This window comes from Arachis ipaensis, chromosome B3 (genome assembly GCF_059453495.1).
Source record: "Arachis ipaensis isolate K30076 ecotype BB chromosome B3, ASM5945349v1, whole genome shotgun sequence".
NCBI lineage: Eukaryota > Viridiplantae > Streptophyta > Magnoliopsida > Fabales > Fabaceae > Arachis > Arachis ipaensis.
Genome location: NC_142438.1, coordinates 42,832,781 through 42,839,031, shown reverse-complemented (window position 1 = coordinate 42,839,031; position 6,251 = coordinate 42,832,781). Strand labels below are relative to the sequence as shown.

The window sequence follows — 6,251 nt, the reverse complement described above, 5'->3', positions numbered from 1 at the left end:
CGCCATGGTTTCGGGATGACTTTCAGGTTCCCCGGCAACGGCGCCAATGTTCCGAGGGTTACCTGAAACTAGAGGTCGATCTCAGATGAGATCCTTGGTACTGGTCGGGGATGACGTGTCTGGCCGGCTGGTGGCGGCCGGAGCGGTTGTGTCCGACTTGTTGGACTTGCTGCACTGCTGATCCTTGGCCACCGGATGGTGGGGGGTACCTGTAAGAGACTCCGATGCTTAAGTTAGCATGGGTATTAAGCAGGTTTTATGTAGAATCAGAGTATGAGTTATACCTGGGTGCTCCAGTGTATTTATAATGGTGAGATGTGACCTTTGGATAAGATAAGTTAGTTATCTTGTCTTATCTTTATCTTTTGGGTTGAGGTCAGCGCATCTTCAACGGAACCGCCCTTCTCTGTAGGCCTGAACGACCTTTAGATTTGGGTCGTATTCCTTGAATTGGGCCTTTTTTGAGCTTTCCTGTCGATTTGGCCGAGTTCTTCGTAAAGAAGTCGGTCCACTTGACCTAAGGAGGTCGGTCGCTTTATTACTGAACATCTCGGTTCGGACAGCTCGACCCAGGGTATGAACAGTCTCTTAACACCAAACTTAGAGTTTGAATGTGGGGGTTTTGTTTGACTCTATATTGAGAGAAGCTTTTCATGCTTCTTTTCCATGGTTACAGGGGGAGATCCTTGAGCTTTAAACACAAAGGAGTCCTCATTCACTTGAAGGACCAATTCTCCTCTGTCAACATCAATCACAGCTTTTGTTGTGGCTAGGAAGGGTTTGCCAAGGATGATGGATTCATTCATACACTTCCCAGTATCTAGGATTATGAAATCAGCAGGGATGTAGTGGTCTTCAACCTTTACCAAGATATCCTCTATAAGTCCATAAGCCTGTTTCCTTGAATTGTCTGCTATCTCTAGTGAGATTCTTGCAGCTTGTACCTCAAGGATCCCTAGCTTCTCCATTACAGAGAGAGGCATGAGGTTTATGCTTGACCCTAGGTCACACAGAGCCTTCTCAAAGGTCATGGTGCCAATGGTACAAGGTATTGAGAACTTTCCAGGATCCTGTCTCTTCTGAGGTAATCTCTGCCTAGTCAAGTCATCCAGTTCTTTGGTGAGCAAGGGGGGTTCATCCTCCCAAGTCTCATTACCAAATAACTTGGCATTTAACTTTATGATTGCTCCAAGGTACTTAGCAACTTGCTCTTCAGTAACATCTTCATCCTCTTCAGAGGAAGAATACTCATCAGAGCTCATGAATGGCAGAAGTAAATTCAATAGAATCTCTATGATCTCTGTATGAGCCTCAGATTCCCATGGTTCCTCATTAGGGAACTCCTTGGAGGCCAGTAGACGTCCATTGAGGTCTTCCTCAGTGGAAATCACTGCCTCTTCCTCCTCTCCAAGTTCGGCCGAGTGGGTAATGTTGATGGCCTTGCACTCTCTTTTTGAATTCTCTTCTGTATTGCTTGGGAGAGTACTAGGAGGGAGTTCAGTAATTTTCTTACTCAGCTGACCCACTTGTGCCTCCAAATTTCTAATGGAGGACCTTGTTTCAGTCATAAAACTTTGAGTGGTTTTAATTAGATCAGAGACTATAGTTACTAAGTCAGATTGGCTCTGCTTAGAATCCTCTGTCTGTTGCTGAGAAGATGATGAAAAAGGATTGCTATTGCTAAACCTATTTCTTCCACCATTACTGTTGTTGAAACCTTGTTGAGGCCTCTGTTGGTCCTTCCATGAGAGATTTGGATGATTTTTCCATGAAGGATTATAGGTGTTTCCATAGGATTCTCCCATGTAATTCACCTCTACCATTGCTGGGTTCTCAGGATCATAAGCTTCTTCTTCAGATGAAGCTTCTTTGGTACTGCCTGTTGCTGCTTGCATTCTAGACAAACTCTGAGAAATCATATTGACTTGTTGAGTCAATATTTTATTCTGAGCCAATATGGCATTCAGAGTATCAATCTCAACAACTCCTTTCTTCTGATTTGTCCCATTATTCACAGGGTTCCTTTCAGAAGTGTACATGAATTGGTTATTTGCAACCATCTCAATGAGTTCCTGAGCTTCTGCAGGCGTCTTCTTCAGATGAAGAGATCCTCCAGCAGAGCTGTCCAATGACATATTAGACAGTTCAGACAGACGATCATAGAAGATACCTATGATGCTCCATTCTGAAAGCATGTCAGAAGGACACCTTCTGATCAATTGCTTGTATCTTTCCCAAGCTTCATAGATGGATTCACCTTCCTTTTGTCTGAAGGTTTGGACTTCTACTCTAAGCTTGCTCAATTTTTGAGGTGGAAAGAACTTTGCCAAGAAGGCATTGACTAGCTTTTTCCAAGAGTTCAGGCTTTCTTTAGGTTGTGAATCTAACCATGTTCTAACTCTGTCTCTTACAGTAAAAGGAAAGAGCATAAGCTTGTAGACCTTGGGATCAACCCCATTGGTCTTGACAGTGTCACAGATTTGCAAGAATTCAGCTAAAAACTGATGAGGATCTTCCAATGAAAGTCCATGAAACTTGCAATTCTGTTGCATCAGAGAAACTAATTGAGGCTTAAGCTCAAAGTTGTTTGCTCCAATGGCAGGGATTGAGATGCTTCTCCCATAGAAGTCGGGAGTAGGTGTAGTAAAGTCACCAAGCACCTTCCTTGCATTGTTGGCATTGTTGTTATTTTCGACTGCCATGACTTCTTCTTGTTTGAAAGTTTCTGTTAGGTCCTCTACAGAGAGTTGTACTTTAGCTTCTCTTATCTTTCTCTTCAAGGTCCTTTCAGGTTCAGGATCAGCCTCAACAAGAATGTCTTTGTCCTTGCTCCTGCTCATATGAAAGATAGAGAAGAAGACAGTATGGAATCCTCTATGTTACAGTATAGAGATTCTTTGAGATGTCAGAGGAAAAGAAAAATAGAAAGATGAGGTAGAGAAGAGAGAATTCGAACTTATCAAGAGGGACAGAGTTCAAATTACTGATAATGGAGAAGTGTTAGTCCATTAAATAGAAAGATTTGGGAAGAGGGGAAGAATTTTTGAAATTAAAGTAAAAAGATTTTGAAATAATTAAAAGAACTTTTGAAAATTTGGTAAATGATTTTCGAAAACTAAGATTGGGAAAGAAATTAAGTGATTTTTGGAAAAGATTTTGAAATTAGAAATAAAAAAGATATGATTGAAAATTAATTTTGAAAAAGATGTGATTGAAAAGATATGATTGAGAAGATATGATTGAGAATCAAATTAAAAAGAGAAATTTTTAAAATTAAAGTTGATTACTTGACTAATAGGAAATTAAAAGATATGATTCTAGAATTAAAATTTGATCCTTTCTTAATAGGCAAGTAACAACTTGAAAATTTTGAATTAAATCATTAATTGTAGAAAGGATTTTCGAAAATAATAATAATTTAAAAAATGGAAAGAAATTGATTTTGAAAAGATATGATTGAAGAAATATGATTTGAAAAAAAATTTGATTTTGAAAAATTATGAATATTTGAAAAAGATTTGAATTAAAAACAAAATCTTCCCTTTAGTGTCCTCCTGGCGTTAAACGCCCAGAATGGCATTCATTCTGGCGTTTAACGCCCAAAATTCTACCCTTTTGGGCGTTTAACGCCCAGCCAGGTACCCTGGCTGGCGTTTAAACGCTAGTTTTCCTTCCTTACTGGGCGTTTTGAACGCCCAGCTTTTTCTGTGTAATTCCTCTGCTGCATGTTCTGAAACTTCAATTCTCTGTATTATTGACTTGAAAAGACACAATTTTGAAATTTTTTTTTGAATTTTTGGAGAATAATAACAAAATGAAACTAAATCATGAAGAACTAAGATCAAATAAACAATGCATGCAAGACACTAAACTTAGAAATTTTCATATTAGAGGCACTAACAAATTTAGAATACATATGAGAAACAACAAAACACACAAAACAAGAGAATTTAAATATCAGAGCAAGAAAATCATCAAGAACAACTTGAAGATGAATGAAGAACATAATGCATATATTCGAAAAATGCAGGAAGAATAAAAGACATGCAATTGACACCAAACTTAAAAATTGACACTAGACTCAAACAAGAAACACAAAATATTTTTGGTTTTAAGATTTTATTAATTTTTTTTTCAAAAATTATTTGGAAGAAGAAAATAAAGATTTCAAAATTCTTAATAAGAATTCTAGGAATCATGCAATGTTAGTCTAAAACTCCGGTCCAGAAATTAGACATGGCTTACTAGCCAGCCAAGCTTTCAGTGAAAGCTCCGGTCCAAAACACTAGACATGGCCAATGGCCAGCCAAGCTTTAACAGATCATTACTTTCAACAGCAAGATTGATAGAAATCATCAAGCTCTTGTGATGATAAGTTGAAACCTCGCTCCAAAAGATTAGACATGGCTTCACAGCCAGCCAGACTTCAACATATCATCATGAAACTCTAGAATTCATTCTTAAAATCTCTGAATAACAGAATTGAAAATTTTTTTTTGTATTTTTGAAAATTTTTTTCGAAAATAAATAGTAAAAAGCTTAAACATAAAATAAAATTATCTAATCTAAGCAACAAGATGAACCGCCAGTTGTCCAAACTCGAACAATCCCCGGCAACGGCGCCAAAAACTTGGTGTATGAAATTGTGATCATCAATGGCGCCAACAGCTTGGTACGCACAATTGTAATCTCAACTCTTTGTCACAACTCCGCACAACTAACCAGCAAGTGCACTGGGACGTCCAAGTAATAAACTTTACGTGAGTAAGGGTCGATCCCACGGAGATTGTCAGCTTGAAGCAAGCTATGGTCATCTTGTAAATCTCAGTCAGGCAGATTCAAATGGTTATGGAGAATTGATAATTAAAAGATGAATAAAACATAAAATAGGATAGAGATACTTATGTAATTCATTGGTGAGAATTTCAGATAAGCGTATGAAGATGCTTTGTTCCTTCTGAACCTCTGCTTCCCTATTGCCTTCTTCCAATCATTTATACTCCTTTCCATGGCAAGTTGTATGTTGGGTTTCACCGTTGTCAATGGCTACCTCCCGTCCTCTCAGTGAAAATGTTCCAAATGCGCTGTCACTGCACGGATAATCAGCTGTTGGTTCTCGATCATGTTGGAATAGGATCCATTGATCCTTTTACGTCTGTCACTACGCCCAACACTCGCGAGTTTGAAGCTCGTCACAGTCATCCCTTCCCTGATCCTACTCGGAATACCACAGACAAGGTTTAGACTTTTTGGATCTCAGGAATGGCCGCCAATTGATTCTAGCCTATACCACGAAGGTTCTAATCTTAGATTAAAAACCCAAGAGATACACATTCAAGCTTGTTTGCATGTAGAACGGAAGTGGTTGTCAGGCATGCGTTCATAGGTGAGAATGATGATGAGTGTCACAGATCATCACATTCGTCAGGTTGAAGAACGAGTGTATATCTTAGAGAAGAAGTAGGCGTGAATTGAATAGAAAAACAATAGTACTTTGCATTAATTCGTGAGGAACAACAGAGCTCCACACCTTAATCTATGGTGTGTAGAAACTCCACCGTTGAAAATACAAAAGTGATAATGGTGATCATTGGCTTCGGCCCCAGAGAGGGAACCAGAAGAACCAAGATCAAAAGTAAGATCAAGTGTGTAAAAATATATAGCAAAAGGTCCTATTTGTAGAAAACTAGTAACCTAGGGTTTACAGAAATGAGTAAATGATGCAGAATCCACTTCAGGGCCCACTTGGTGTGTGCTTGGGCTGAGCGTTGAAGCTTTCACGTGTAGAGGCTTTTCTTGGAGTTAACCGCCAGTTTTTGTGCCAGTTTGGGCGTTTAACTCCAGCTTTTATGCTAGTTCTGGCGTTTTGACGTCAGAATTTCTATGCTGAGTTGGAACGCCAGTTTGGGCCATCAAATCTCGAGCAAAGTATAGACTATTATATATTGATGGAAAGCCCAGGATGTCTACTTTCCAACGCAATTGAGAGCGCGCCAATTGGGCTTTTGTAGCTCCAGAAAATCCACTTCGAGTGCAGGGAGGTCAGAATCCAACAGCATCTGCAGTCCTTTTTCAGCCTCTGAATCAAATTTTTGCTCAGGTCCCTCAATTTTAGTCAGAAAATACCTGAAATCACAAAAACACACAAACTCATAGTAAAGTCCAGAAATATAATTTTTATTTAAAAACTAATAAAAACATAATAAAAACTAACTAAAATATACTAAAAATATACTAAAAACACTGCCAAA

General features: G+C 38.7%; 1 non-coding gene across 1 annotated transcript; it reads left to right on the top strand.

Moving 5' to 3' along the window:
• Nucleotides 1-2,189: 2,189 nt before the first annotated feature.
• LOC148570430 (small nucleolar RNA R71) lies at nucleotides 2,190-2,297 on the top strand. The gene has a single exon (XR_015908444.1). It is a non-coding gene; the product is annotated as a small nucleolar RNA R71 (small nucleolar RNA).
• Nucleotides 2,298-6,251: the final 3,954 nt, after the last annotated feature.